The sequence below is a fragment of the Malaya genurostris genome, chromosome 2 (genome assembly GCF_030247185.1).
Source record: "Malaya genurostris strain Urasoe2022 chromosome 2, Malgen_1.1, whole genome shotgun sequence".
Lineage (NCBI taxonomy): Eukaryota > Metazoa > Arthropoda > Insecta > Diptera > Culicidae > Malaya > Malaya genurostris.
This window is the reverse complement of record NC_080571.1, coordinates 302074885-302091191: the sequence shown is the minus strand read 5'-3', so window position 1 is coordinate 302091191 and position 16307 is coordinate 302074885. Positions and strand designations below refer to the sequence as shown.

The 16307-nt window shown below is 38.0% G+C and overlaps 1 protein-coding gene across 1 annotated transcript in view; it reads left to right on the top strand.

Moving 5' to 3' along the window:
• Positions 1 to 16307, top strand: part of LOC131430842 (protein expanded) — a 93274-nt gene that overhangs the window by 38474 nt on the left and 38493 nt on the right. The gene's annotated exons all lie outside the window — the stretch shown is intronic.

Here is a 16307-nt window from a genome sequence, read left to right as displayed (position 1 = left end):
CATGTAGATCTAATTAGTGATCAAAGAATGCATGGTGGAAGACAGAGAGAAAGAAGAAGAGACGACCGGGTTAATTTCGGCGGGCGAATCTAGTTAGTTTCCAATGGAGAATAATGGATAGGATTGGGGTTGAACGAAAATACAATAATGTATGTATGCATGTATTTGGAGCAGGGAAAAGCCCACTGGAGTTGAGAATTTTTAAACCTTTGCCTCCAGCAGGCATAAAATCTAATGAATTCCAAGCGATTTGTTTAAGTAGAACGAGCTTTGCAAAAATCATGTTGTTTTGGGGTTAAGTAATATTTTACACGTTGAAATATTTTTCCATTGATCATTTTTTCAATTAGTTTTGGAATACACATTTTGAGCCTGATTCAAAGACCGGTATTGAGAAGGAGGATTACCATGTTTCTGGAAATATTTCTGTTTTAGAGATATGCTGAAGAGATGGTGTGATGGTGTTGTGAGTTCAGTTGATAATTGTTTCAAAAATATTGGTTCTATTCCGTCAGGTCCAGGTCCTGTTGCTGCGTTGAGATCAATTGAAGTAGAGAAGTGAAGGTTTCTTGCTTTGATCCTTGATTGACACCATCTCGGTGGAGGGGTTTCTTGGAAAAATAGCAAATAAATTGCAAATTTCAGTGCTACTATTTCCAATGGTTCAGTGTAGGTTCATATGTGAAAAAAGTTTGTTATTCATAACTTTTGTTTTAACAGAGCTAAATAATTTTTTTAGATGCTCCTTCATTTCGCTTTTAAACTTTAAGATTATATTCTTCCTGTGCCGAGTTGATTGCCATTTTCAGGTCATTGCAAATGTTGTGGTAGTTTTGTAGATTAGTAACACAGATTGTCTTTCCTGTAAGTCTTATATAGTTCTATATTCTATTTTCTATTGTCCAGGTTTTTAGATTGCGGGTTGTGTGGTTTAACATGCAATTTGCAATTGTTACTTCTTCTTCTTCTTTTTCTTTTTCTTCTTATTATTCTTCTTCTTCTTCTTACTGGTACAATTTCCGAAATTAAGTTTCTAATAATTAGATAGAATTTTTCCACTTCTTCGTTGACATTTCCTCCTATACGTAATATATTTTTCCACTTTATTGTACACAGTCTACGTTTTGCTTCTTCAAAATTCTCTTCATGGTATTCCGGTACTTCCTCGTATTCTATTTCGTTAGGGAGAGACAAAATCCGATTTAGACGCGGAGCTAAGTTTCATTTTTTCCGTGCGATTCAGTAAAAAAAGTCTCAAATTTGCTGGACGAAGGATACCTGAATTAAAACTAATCTGCTTGGAAAAAAATAATGACAAAACCAAGGATTGTTTAGCCATAATATTTTCAAACCAAATTTGTAGCTTCACTAATAACACATGACACTGACAAACAAAACCATCTCGTTTTCGCCCACGGGATTAACCCGGATTCATTGATGTCAAATGGCGAACCATTGGTCCGATAATTGGATGACACTAATTCCTGTCGATCATTTGGTAATAACGCAACGTATCCAAGCGGCGGTTGTTCTTCATGCGAAACGGACATTCCATTTGGAGTGGACCACACGAGAACGACTCAGCTGCTTCGTGGAAAGCATTTTTCAAAGCTATTCAACATCTTCTGCGAATTCATACACAGCACAGTAAAATATGCAACGAGCAGCTTGAAGAATAGCTTCAAATCATTCTAGAACTGGAAAGCGAACCGGCCAGGTCACCCATCGGCCAGATCTGATACGTAAGGGAATCATCAAATCTCACCACCATTAGCAGGAACGGCTGCCACAGCACAAAGCGGGAACCATGTTGCCCGCGGGGCCCGAACTCGTCGAACAAGCGGAAAAACTGGGATTGAAAAAAGTGTGATGAATTCCTCGAAACAAACAGCCCATAAAAAGACAGGAACGTAAATTAGTTTCTCCTTCTTCCCTCGGCTATTGAAATACGTATATAATTCGTAATTCGCGTGAGCCTTAGAATTATCCAGAAGCAACAAGTAATACATTTCGGGCGGATTGCTTTTTCAGCGTAAGGCCAGTTCGTATTTGGACCTCTTGGCCAGCCGTATAAATTGAGGTGCCCTCGAGCACGAAACAAAAAAGTTAAATGTTTTTAGCTGCCCTCAAATTTATAATTTCCAGCTTCAGAGAAGATTAAATTATACTATCAGACAGGAAACTCGCAAGAGCGGTAGCCCATCCATATCACAGGACCCAGCCCATCTTATTCCTTCATTCAGTTTTGAATTTACTAAAAAAAAGAACAAAAAAATCCGATTGCATGTGCTGATTCAATGAAGGGCACTCCCTTTCCATACCGTAGAAACATGAGACCCTGGATGAATGCACCGATCCAACGAACGCTGCAGTCAATGGAGCGGAATCATTTAGCTGATAGTTTCTGGTAAAGCTATTACCCATTCGAAGTCCAGCATCGGTCTCTTTCAACTGTTCCTGCTTCAGTGTTACACGGTTTCAGCCGAACGAAAGCTAGGAATGTGACCTTCAGACTATCCTCGACCAGAACATTCCGTTGATAATGATGATGATGATGATGATGATGAAAATCGGCAAAAGCAGTCACGCTACTGAATTTAAATTAAACTGTCGCTTGGAATTTAGCATCCGCATCCGAGCTCGGATGATTGATGAAGGTCTGGCTTGCTGCCCAGTTTGGACATAAACTCTTTGCTTCTAATGGACCCACGAACCGGTTATTCTTGATGAGACTGTCAAATCTGTGATCGGCGATTTGGAAGCATAAAACGCAAGCTTATGTGCACAGTTCGAATAATTCTTATCAGATGCACAAAAATGGAGCGTCATATTTCACACAAATTTATATTCAAGAACATGTAAAAAAAATTGTGTGATTTGAAAATTACATGGCTTTAGAACGAAAGGAATAAAAATCAAAAGATCGACATCAACAACGCGACTTGAACCGAAAAACATTAGATCACAATGCACACCAGTTTGTCGACTGAGTCACAGAAGCACATATCTGCTTGGCTGGTTAATCGCGCATATAAATTCATACAGTCTTACTTGCTAGCCAAGTGCAAATTACACTCAGAGCCATTAAATTTCTGTACAAATGGAATATTGTGTCATTTGAAAAGTTCAGTAGTTATGAATTGTATCGTTTGTAGAATTATGTCACCTGTAAAATTTATAATTTCTTTCTGTGTTCTTATAAAACTTGTTCACTTGTGAATTTCCGGACTCAAATGTGTTTCATCGCAAATACTAGAAATGCATTCGTCTTTGAAACATTCCAATCAAATTGAATATTAATCTAACCACACTCCAAAAAAATTTGAATTTTGCAGGTGACTTAATCCCTCATACGATGTAATTCATACCTAAGACCTAATTTGTCAAATGACGGAAGATTTTATTTGTAATGACTTAATATTAGATGAGCTTGAATTTTACTGGTTTCGACTGTAACTTGCGTTCGGCTAACAGGTGCGACTGTATGCATTTAAATGCACCTTTTACCAGCCAAGCAGATGTATGCTTCCGTGGCTCAGTCGATTAACAGACGTACTTGCGATCCAATGATTCCCGGTTCAAGCCGAAGCTCCTCTAACATTAAGTCATTACAAATAAAATTTTCCGTCATTTGACAAATTAGGTCTTTATGAATTACATCGTATGAGGGATTAGGTCATCTGTAAAATTCAAATTTTCTGCAGATAGCGTTAGAAAAAATGCATGAATCCGAAACACAGCAAAACTAAATACCAAATTGCCATTCAAAAAATTCAACTTCGATATTCACCAAAAGTAGATTTTTTCCATCGAGTCAGATCGATTGAAAACATTCCAAAAGATCAGGTACAGAGTCCTGAAAAGCGTGATGCATCGAAGTACGGATTTTTTTTCCTATTTTATTTCACTACTTTATAGACTACATCCATTCAGTACCAGAATATCTGGGCTATTTTGCGAACTTGAGCATTGGGTATTTTGTTAAGAATGTACTTGGTCTGGACATCTCTCAAATTTTGCTACATTTCTGACCTTCCGACTTTTGAGCGGATTCATGTACTCACGATACGTAGAGATCAGCACTTTTCGCTATATTAATTTCTCGGAGCAAACGCTATAAAAGACCATATCGGCTTTTAACATGATTTACCCAGACTTTCTCATAAATATTCTGGAACAGCTTTGCTTCGAGATAGACAACGATCACGAGCAATTCCTACCATATTGAGCAGTTAATCGAAATATTTTTTTTGTTTCGATTAAAGAGGTTTTAATCTTGAGGTCATTCACCTCTTCGGGTCAAAAATACCTTCTGACCCTATGTGCGGAGTTGGGAATCGAACCCAGGTGGGCTACGTGAAAGGTCGATGCCGATGCCCATCACGCTATACCTGTCCCCTAAGAAATAAAATTCTTTGTTGCAGCTAAACTGTTCCTATTAATGCTCTATATCTGATACGTTAAAAAAAACTCAATATGTTATCTTCTCTAGAAGCTTAGAAATTACATACTTAGCATCATCCAATTATTTTTCTTTTTTTATTCCATTCCAGGTAAGCTTTCGAAGATCTTCCATTTGCCACTATCAGTAAATACTACACTTAACGAACTCCTAAGTAAATAATTGGAAATCCCGTTCAGATGGTATTCATTTACTGGAGGGTCATTTCAAAAATGTCTAGCAATGAAGATAAGATTAAATCATAAATTAAATTAAATTTGCCACGGTTACGATGCGTTTCTACAGCACAGTTCCGCTTCGGTGATCCACGCAAAAAGTCCACATTCTTCGTGCCCCCATACGGGGACCGGGATCAATCACAACCACAACGAAACCGCTTATCGCGACCCATTCCGATGATCTTCTTCGTGAACCATTCCGGATATTGATGATCCGCGGCAGTGAGTCCATCAGCACACCGCCCCATCATAATCTGCACCCCAGAAGCCTGTAGGCCAACAACGGCGAACAACAGCTATTCATGAACCTATCCCCACTGCCTATCGGAAGTATTAATCTGCCATTGGTGGCTTTGGAATTTCAACCATTTGCGATGCGAGTGGCGACGCTTCGATTCACCCATCCTTTCCCGTTGGCACAGGGTGGAAAAATATTTATCTATCCAACGCGATAAAAATCGAAAGCCAACAAGCTAAGAGCTGTAACAACAGCACAGCAGCTTCGCGATAGGCAGTAGTAACTCACAAAGACTTTGGTAGAGTAGCTGTAGTAGCTTGGAAAGATATCAGCATACCAGTGCGGTCGCTCACACGCTTTCTTCGCGCCCCGGTCGCCAAGTGCTGTTTGTTTTCGCGTGACACTACTTCTAGCTTGGTTACAGCAACGTTTGCGACTTAACACGGTGCGCAATAAAACGTAAACTGCCGGAATCATTTCAATGTGCTTTTAGGTAATGGTAAACAGCACCAGTTGCAGTCAAGCTCAATCTATAAATCAATTTCTTCTGTTCCGTGGTCCAAAGGATCGATTTCAATTGTAAATACCACATTGTAATTGAGCACTTTTTAGCGTTGTTGATATTTAAAATTTTATCAAGTTTAGCAACCGACAGCGCAGCTCACTTATTCTCTGTCCATGAGCGGAAGTCAAGAAAGACTTGGCGACGAAGCAATAAAAATAGTACCAGATATATAACAGCAAATTTATTAAGCAGAAAATCACGTGTTTCACAAATAAACATTCCAGCGCAACCGCACTGCAGCAAAAACCGGCTACAAAATTGTTTAATCTTGCGTTGCGTTAATCAACTCGACAGCCCTTGGCATCTTAGAGCTTAAGCAGTGTGCCTTAATAAATTATATAATTGAAAAAAAAATCAACTCGACATTGAATGCTTCCCAGTTAGGTTTTCTTCCCGACTCCAGTTGGCGGTGCCCGGCATTCAGTGGCTGTGCGGTATGTCTTACTTTGCTGTCCAGCGTTTACTCCACAGCATTACGATGGACAGTACCTTACAACAAACAAACAAACGAATCGCAGATACCGCAAGACAAACGTCGACGGGCAAGTTTTTAGTTCCATGCTGTTCCCTCTGCCGGCCGAGCCAACAGTTCCAAGCGGTGCCTGCCGTCTCCTTCGGTCCGATGGCAAATACGTGCAGCAATGATTTGAAATTATACCACCACTACACGGCAACGCCACAAACCCCGCGGATCGGTTAGCAATTCAGCGTGGTGGTGGCTTGGCGGTGGTAGTTTCAACGGCAGCCACAGCAGAAGCAGTAACAACAACCATGTTTACTAACACCATACAGTAGCATTGGGATTAAGTAGCTCGTTTGTACGCTGCAAGCATTGAAATCAAACTCATTACGTAGTACCTAGTTTTCATGATTTTATGGCTGTGCCTATCTTGCTTCATTTCCGTAAAATTGGGGGATTGTTTTGCGATCATGCAGCAGAATGATAACTGATTGCAGCAGAACTTTCGCTTATTGGCTATGTTTATGGGTCACTCAATTAGTTTCCGAAGTATAAATTTCGAAACGATCGTGTGATCAAAAGAGTACAATAGGAGTTGTGTAAGTTTTACTCATATCTAATACTTCGTTGGTATTTCTCACTGCGACGGAATACGGTTTAAAATAATTCAATTTTCACTATTGAATCGTTTCTATCAATGAATGCTCATGGAATAAAAGATTAATTTCCTCACAAAAACTACGTGAAATCGTCAATGCTATTGGTGTGCATATTTGTAGTTTATAACAAAAATTGTAGTTTTGTAACTGTAGTTTTTAATCCTTTCTCATACCATAAATTCATAAATTAATGCTTTTATAGATGGATTTTGACGATTGCATATGCCACCAAATTAGGGACAGGTATTATTTCCTGTTCAGAAGTAATAATAAAGATTTTTTTATAGTGTAGTGTGTAGGAGTGTAGCAAGTGTCTCTAAACAGGAAAGTCGAGATAAAATTTATCTAATTTGGCCAGAATCGATATTTTTTGAGGGCCATGAATACTTTTTGCACAACTCAAATATGATCATAAGGGTATTTTTTGGAGGGGCGGATCTAGAAAATGCTTCTAGTAAAGAGCTAAAATTCATCGAATTTTCTAAAAACGATACTTCTTGGTGAGTTATTCAGAGGTTATCATAAGGAGTTTTAAGAGGGTGGATGAAGTAAGTGAGGGTTCAAAAGTTAAATTGCTTATATGTTTCAAAAAAACTTCGAAACAACACAAAAGATTACCACCAAACTTGGCACAAGTACTTCTTGCTGTTCATAGGTGTCCATACGGGTATTTTAAAGGGAAGGATGTGTAGTACGAATTGACTAACAACGGGAGTTTGAGGTAAAATGTTTCGAATTTTACTTAAATCGATATTTTTCAATGGGCACAGATATTTTTTGGAACTAGGAGATGGTCGTAGAAATATTTATACGCGTGAAACGATAGCAACTATCTCTGCCAAAAAAAAAAACTCACCAGTCCAAACATGGAAGATGTAAGGTCAAATTGATCGAATCCGAATCGAACAATTATACCTCATGACGAGCACAGCGCATGTCTATAAACTTAGTGATGGTCATGAAGAGAATTACAAGGATCGAGAAGCAGTAATTGTCACTAACAAAGGGACATATGTATTGACAAGATCCTTATTCCATATTACGTATGGGATCAGGGTCATTTCGCCGAAAGCCATTTTACCGAAAGTCATTTCGCCGAAAGGGTCATTTCGCCGAATGGGCCACTTCGCCAAATGTCATTTCGCCGAATGCCATTTCACCGAAAGGGTAATTTTGCCGATTCCTGCGATTGTCTTAATATTATAATTGGAATTGATTTAATATAAACACAAATGAATAAAGATTGATTCATGAACCTCAGAACGAAGCTCCCAAGGAAACTTTTTGACTATTAGCCACTAAGCATCAAAGCAATTGCATAGGTGTTTCTACCAAACAAATGTATGTGGTATTTTCCGTTTACTAAGTGAAAAAATATCTAATGAGGCTTCGCCACATCGATTTGATTCGTGTGCTGTCCGACCTCGCTTCCGCTAAAGCCCCGCTTCCTTACGTATGTAGCTATGATGATAAACAGTCTTTCATTGTAAGGTAAAATTAGTGTATTGAAAATCATGAGCGTGGATATGCGGAAATAATGACTCTGAAAAGTGAAAGTATATACATACTGTCTATGTTTACGTATTTTAACACAAACAAAGAACGGTGCTTTCAAAAGTATTCAATGTTTTAGAAAATTTGAAAAGAGCAGAAGTGTAATTATTTATTTAGTGGAAGATGAAGGATTTGCCGTTCATAGTCTGAACATGAACCGAGTATTGTGGCTTCTAACTGTATTCAGAGTACTTGAATTGGCAGAACTATTTCCAGTCTTGCCTTCGCGAAACCTTTCCGAGCAACACCGGGTAATTCAACTTCGATTAAAGAATCAAACTAAAAATTCTTTTTGGAGAAAAATTGTGCAATGAAAAAGAACTCTTTTGTTAAAAACTCTACTTAGAATCAATACTCTTATTTTGCCTGTCGATGTTTTCGTTTGTAAATTGAGTTATAGCTGTTTTGCATGATGGGACCTAGTTATGCCTAGAAATGTACCAAAATAAGTGCATATTCTATGCATATCAGTCCAATTGTGATTTCACTATGCAACAGAAATGCTAGGTCTGCAGATTTCTCATAAAGTGCTGCAGACATTTTTTGTTGCAGATTTTTTACAGACTGTCGACAATCGAATTTTTCGGTAAATTTTGTCAAAATTTACAGACTTTTCAGTCGGTCGCGCTGTTTTTATTCCGCTCGCAAAGTCAATTTTGTGTATCATACTTAACGCTCGTATCCGTACTGTATTTTACAGTATTGTACTGTATTTTCGACCCAAATACTGTGTACTATTTTTTACCTTCAAATGTACTGTATTGTAATTTGTACTGTATTGTTACACTGAAATGTACTGTATTTTTCACACTAAAAATTATTACAAAATTTAAAATTTTTAATGCATTGAATTTCGATTTGTGGTAGAACAAAGCGTCAGAAAGGACAGTGGCAACACGTAGCGAATGTGAATGTAAGTACATGCAAACAACATTTTTTTCATTAAGCATTCGTGTTCAAAGCACGTTACAACAATTTTGCGAAATTTTGATGATTAAAAAAAAAGAAAAATGTCTCAACCAAGAAGAATCATACGCTTCTCAAAAAATGTTTGATGAATAATTCATGCAGTTTTTAGTTTTTGTCAAACTTGCCCTAAAAAGGATTTCAAATTAGATTATGAAAATAAATCGTTTGATAATTATTTGCTTTTAACGATTTGTCTTGTTAAGGCATAGAGTCGTATTGAGATAGTATTATATGTGATCAGAATCTAACGAGCAAAACAGATCTGATCGCATAAATGATATGCGAATACAACTGTGTGATGAAAACCGCAAAAAAGCTACCGCAGAGACGGGACTCGAACCCGTAGTTAGCTCCTATCCGGGGAAATTGTTTTGCCAACTAAGCTACCCTGTATGTGAATCACACAAAAACAAGCAGACTAATTGAGCGCTGACACAACAGGCGGAGGGGTTGCGATAGAGAAATGACTACAAATGAACGCCGTGGTGCCCGAGGACAGCTGAACATGCTTGGTTCCTTTGTTCAATTAGACTGTTTCTTGTGTTTCACATGCAGAATAGATTAATTGGTAAAACAATTTACCCGGATAGGAGCTAACTACGTGTTTGAGTCCCGTCTCTGCGGTGGCTCTTTCGTGGTATTCATTAAATAGTTGTATTCGAATGTCATTTTTTCAATCTGTTTTCCTTAGATTTTTATTCACTATTTTTAGAAAAATGCGTACTGTAAAATGTACTGTTTTTTCAAAGTCGATGTACTGTGTTTTCTTGATTTTTACGCCAAACGTACTGTTTTTTGTCAAAAAATATATACGAGCCTTAATCATACTTTATAGAGAAATGTAAGCCCACAGACAAACAGAAGAGAATAGATGTGCTCAATATGCAGTCAAACGATTTCTTTCAAACGAAACTGACGGTTAGCCAGTAAAATTTGTATCACGGCCGTATATTGAAAACATACGATATATACAGTTCGAGAAAGGACGATTCGAGATCGGCTAAACGGGTTCCGATCATGGTAGAAAATTGTAATCTGTTTCCAACAAAAAAAGAAAACAATTACTGACAATAATTTTAAATTGTGTCATCATCTTATATGGCAAAAATCAGCTCGAGGAATCGACCAAGAGCAAAAAAAGACATTATTGTCGACTTTGCAAACGATTGTGGCAAAGGATAAATTAAAATATTTTGTAAAAAAAAACATTACTACGAAATAATCTCTACTAAAAAGGCAATGAATCTGTATCAGTATAGTTTAATAGTTTGATATATGCTTTTTAAAAAAAATTTTTTTTCTTCAGTGTACGATTATGCGTAGAAGATTACAGATGAGACAATTTATCTTAATATTTTTATAAAAAGTTTTCGAGCAAACTGCCAGATTTTATTTTATTTTTTTTTTTGAAATATATGTGTTTATAAACCGTTTGGTAGCAAAAAGTGAAAATGACTAAAAATAATATGGGACAGTTATGCGTAAAACGGCAGTACATTGATATATTTCATTTGAATTTAAGTTAGTGAAAATCTATTTAATCATATGTGAGAAAGTGACATGTTCTTCATTTTAAAGGTTTTAATTACCCTATTGTAATCAAATTGTAAACTGAATATCGGCGTAGTGACATTCGGTTCATTCAACCATAAACTAATATGACCTACAAATTGAATCAGTTTTGAGTCCAACTTAGAAGAGTTTTTACGATTCTCTATGATGGTGTCACTTTGGGAAAAAAATATTCCTGAAATTGACGTTTCTGCACTAGGCACTCTACCTCCGGAACCAGATGTTGGTTCCGACTTACAAATTGCGATAATCTTATGGCATCTTAAAACCTTTCAGTTGAATCTAAGATGATGAAAATTGGTTCAGCCACTTCCGAGAAAAGTGAGTGAGATTATTTTCACATTTTTAGTGTCTGTAATTCTTGAACCGGAAGTCAGATCCAAACGAAATTCAAGACCTTCGGTTTTCTTTGACCTAATTAAAAATAAGTTACGCCATCCCCGAGAAAAGTAAGTAACATTTTTTTACATATTTCTTGCATATCACCCTGTAATTCCGGAACCGGAATACGGACTCAAATGAAATTCAGGAACTTTGTTTGGGACCATAAGACCTATCATTTAAATCGGTCCAGCCATCTCCGGGAAAAGTGAGTGACAATATTTGTCACACACACAGACATTTTTCGGAACCAACCTCACTTAGATTTCGGCGAATCTACACATAAATTTGCACAGAAAGTGTTACGTTCCCCTGTTTTATAACTTGATTACATTATTACTATTAAGACCTTTTACTATCGGATGAATTTGAAAAAAATACATAAATAAATATAAGAAATGCAAAAATGTTCAACAGTATTCTGAAACTGCACGTTTTTTCAACAACAACGAAAGTTTTTTTTATCAAAATCACTAGCTTAAACCTACTACTAATATCTAAACTTGAACTAAAACGCCTCTTTGCCCAACAAATAAATAACCGAAACCTGTGGTTAAAACGCCCTTCGGGGTGTCAGAAAACACATTTCAAAGTTAACCTTCAAATCAAAACTTTTACACTAATCACGCTGTAATTCCGAAATCGGTGGTCGTTTAGAAATAAAATTCAGGAAATTTGTAAGATTTTTTGCAAATATCACCCTGAAATCCCGGAACTAGCGGACCGATTGGAATAAAATTCAAGAACTTTGTATGGGACCACAAGACCTTTCATCCAAATCTCAGTTTGGTTCGGCAATTTTTGAGAAAACTGTTATACTCACATACCCACAGACATAATCTTGACGAACTGATTCGAATGGTATATGACACTCGGCCCTCGGTTCGAAAGTCTGTTTTGACAGTGATTGCATATGAGAAAGGTAAACAATCTTTTCAACTGTTTCTTACCAATTTCACGTGTTACAAATTTACACAGTGATAGCAGGTCAACACTTAATTGTGATTGATTATCCAATGTATCGAAGTTTGGTATTTTTTTTGCAATAAAATTTTTATTCTGGCCTTTTTGCGTACAAGTTTTACGTGGCCGATTGGCATACATTTTTGTTACTTAAACATTTTTTTTTGGTACTGGATTTCGTTGTCACCCTTTTTCTAGGGGGAGATGAGTTTCCATTTCCATCCAACGAGGATCGGGGGTCACTTCGCCCGCGGCTTATCTCATCACCCATGCTTCAACATCGGTGCTGTGTGTGATTTCCGTTTTCTTTTCGTTGTCCTTGTTGATCGTAGTTTTGGGCTCGTTGAGAGTTGCTGTAGATGCGCCTTGTTGTACATTGGTTGCAGTTGCTGGTTGGTTGGAGGGTAAGTTGTTAGCTGCAGCTGGTGTACTTTGTTCTATAGGGGATACTGATGGTTTCGTTGAAGGGGATGCTTCATTGTTGTTGGTGGCTGTCACAGGTGTACTGGAGTTGCTTGGGGTTGGTGTGAAGGAAGCACCGTTATCCTTTGGTGTGGTTGTCTCCTTGTCCAGTTTATCACATGGCTTACCGTAGTGAACAACTTTTTTTGCATATTGACATGTGGCCATCTGATTGTCATAGGTAACAAGTGATTTGCACGGAATTGTTGTATCTTGACCGAAAATCACATAAGAAGGTATAGGCCTCTTCAAGTGTATGCGTAACAAACGTACGCCATTTAGAATACCGGGGAAAAAGTTCTTCCACTTTTCTTTTTCGATAGAGAGAATCTCTCCGTATTGGGACATAGTTTTGCGAATATAACAATCGGTGACGCTTGAGGGAAGATCATGCACGCGCACTTGTATAGCACTATTTTCTATATATACTGAAATGTTGTACTTAATGTTCTCGTGCTCCACATAGTGCACATTGTTATTGTCTTTTGCGAATTTAATTGCATCCAACTCTTTATAAAACTGGATGTAAACAACATTATTCGTCTTATTGCATTGAAGTAAATGTACACGTTTAATGTCAAGATGCATCTGCTCCTTAAGCAAACCTTCAAGTTCTCGTATCGAAGGTCGAATTTTGCACTGCCTGAAGTCAACAACAATTGTATTCTTTCGTGTCGGCGGTAGCTTTTGTTCGTTTGGTTCACTCATTTCGAGGTCATTCTATTGTTCACTACACAATACTGTACTTGGATTCTTCCGTCCCGAGCGTAAGCGGTTTTGTTTTATCGACTGACTTGGATGAGATGTAAAACCGAACTGAGGTCAACACTTAATTGTGATTGATTATCCAATGTATCGAAGTTCCGTAATTATAAGTTGATTGTGCACTCACGCTGTACTGGTTTACGGTATTCGGTGATTATCCATGTTTACTGCACAACGAGTATTTTTATTTACAATTTCTGTGAAATAAATGGAATCTACCGAACACTTATTTATTTTTTAAGTTTGCCAAAAGCTTCTAGGTCATGAATTATATAATCAAAATTGTTAACAGAATCTTGCCAAAATCACTCTACCTTCGTATCCTAATTCTTAAGAAATGCAAACTCAGTATGCTGATTTTGTTTTTCTTAGTAAAGTGCAATGACTTTCCAAAGGTATGGTGTTCAATCTTTTTGCTTTGAGGTTAACAATTATTACATTTACCTATTTATCCGTCTTTGGTCACCCTGAATTAGAGAAAGACAAATGGTTGCATTAATTCACTTGGAAAATTTTACATAATTTGGTAGTTTTTGCCGAACTTTCAACGTTAACGTTAATTGAATTGATTTCAAAGCGTTCGGTAACCAAATTTTTCTCCATCCTAATCAAAATGCGCACAGCTAAAAGAAATGAGTTGAATATAAAACTGCCAGGAAAGCAAAACACGGCCTTTATTTGCTCGAAAAATTTGTTTGTTTCGAAGAAAAGTTAATTATTTACGAAGATGCTGTTTAGGGCGGCGGGGCCCGGGATACACTGATCCCCAAGGTCCGCGGTAGTTACGCCACTGAGTAAATCCTGTCAACACAAATAGTAACGGCATCCACATTCAGCTATTTGAAGTAGATTTGTTTTTTTCTTTGTTAATGAAAATATTTAATCTAATAAAATATTAAGTGGCTCTTTGCAAAGCTTAAAATTTTGTAAATTTTACTTGTTGACTCCGTCTCAAAACGTGCCGGGAAATTTAATTCAACCTCGAGGGATATCGACCATACCAGTTTCAAACGAGAACAGACAATCTGAGTTTAATCTGTTTCGGCATTTTGGGATTAAGCTTATTTTCTTTGAAAAAAAAATAATGTGACGCAATAAGCATACGTTTTTCTGCTAACTAATGTTATTTGAAGATAAGGGAACATTCATTAACGATAAGAATCATTTGATTTCATTCGTACTATTTGTGGTCTTCAGCAAACGCCAATAATTGAATCGCAAGCCCAACCGGAGGCCAGTTGTACGGTTTGTCATACCAGTAAAAATTTGACCTTTTCAATATCATTTTAAACATTCGTAACTTCCACCAGGCCAATCCTGCTTCGTAGTAGCGTCACCTTTTGCTATATTGAGTCTTCGTTCAACTAGATTTCCCCCTTTCCCTTCCAGTAATTTCAACGGGCTCCAGTCTATGGAAACGCAAAAGAAAGGTAAAACCTATACACAGCGCAGTGGTGTGTGTGTGTATGACTGAAAAATATTTCTTTTGCCGTAAGGCAGAATGTGGTCGCGTAATCGTGGTCTGACTATCTTTCTCCGTTTACTACAGCCACGTCGCTCTACCAGTGAGCCTACTCGCGGGTACAACTTCTTTGGAATCGTAGAAATCTTTTTTCCTTTCCTATAGCAGAGCCCCCGATTCAATACACACACGGGAAACGGTTTTCAAATCTCTTTTAATTCTCGCGTTCCGTGGCCGTGGATGCTGACTTGCTGGGCTGGTTGCTTCACTGGAGGGCTGTTAGGGAAGAAAAGAAAATAATCAAGCAAGTTCAGGAGAGCTTCAGCGAAGCCACGCCGAATGCTGGCATCAGTATTTAAGCAAAAAAAAGGTTTAAGTGTATAGAAGCAAAGGAATTTTTATGGTCTCCTCACGCGAAGATGATAACGGAGGACACGAGTTTGGTATTTTATGGGCGCGCGAGACCCGCGCGTTCCGAAAGGTCACCAACAAGTTTGTTGTGGCACGAAAATAAGTTTTAGAGAAACGAGTTTCACCTCGATGTTTTGAAGGGTTTTCGGTAGTAGCATTCTGGGATTGTGAAACAAATGTAACAACAATAACTGAGCTATCGTATTCACAGCATTCATTGTATGCCATTTATACCGCCCGTAATTCCCAGTTGGCTTGCATCATGATCATTCCAGCTATTCGAAACAATCGTCATTACTCAATATCATCACAATAATTCCTCCTCTGGAATGCGAAGCATCTCACCGAAGTCGGCAACATTTGGCGCATTTTATGTTTATTTATTCAATCACTCGATATGAATTTAAGCTCTCCCGCGGCTGCGTTCCAAGCATTCCAACGTTCACTCATCCGTCCGTTGCACTACGGTTCTCGTGTATCTGGCATCAGGATGGGATTTTTTATTTCTATTTTTCTCTATCTGTAATGATTTCGCTGCCGTCGCCATCAACGTCAGATGTGGCTTAGCTCTTATGCGATGCAGCTCATTGACTCGTACTTAGAATTTTATCGCCATCGATTCTACGGAACACACACCGGCAGCTCAAAACCGCTATGGGACAAAACGGCCTGCAGCCTGACGAGCGTATCGCACATGTCACTTCGAATACTACACTATTGGGGGTTTCAGTTCCCGCAAGCACATACGGTGGTAAACAGGGCCGTAAGCAGGGGAATATTGACCTTTAACTCATTGAAGGTGTCGTAGAAAGATGCTTTTTTTAACTGAATCAATTAACCGTTGAAAGTAGAAAATTTTCCTACCGAACTTGAAGCGAAGGGACCGCGATACGCCACTGACAGTCTCGTGCACATCACATCCTACCAGAGAAGTGTGTCTTCCTTGCTTGCATGCTCCCGGTAATGGCCATCGCATTGTGACGGCGGAGATGATGCATTCCTGCTGCCACCATCGTCATCGGGAAATTTGATATGACTTTTCAAGTTAATGCTTATTACTCGCCACTTGTGTACGTCCCAACTAGGCGGACATTCCACAATCGGATTGTGTGTGTATAGCTTTGTGTATCATTAATTCAAAGCCCAATAATGAGTTTTGCCACAGG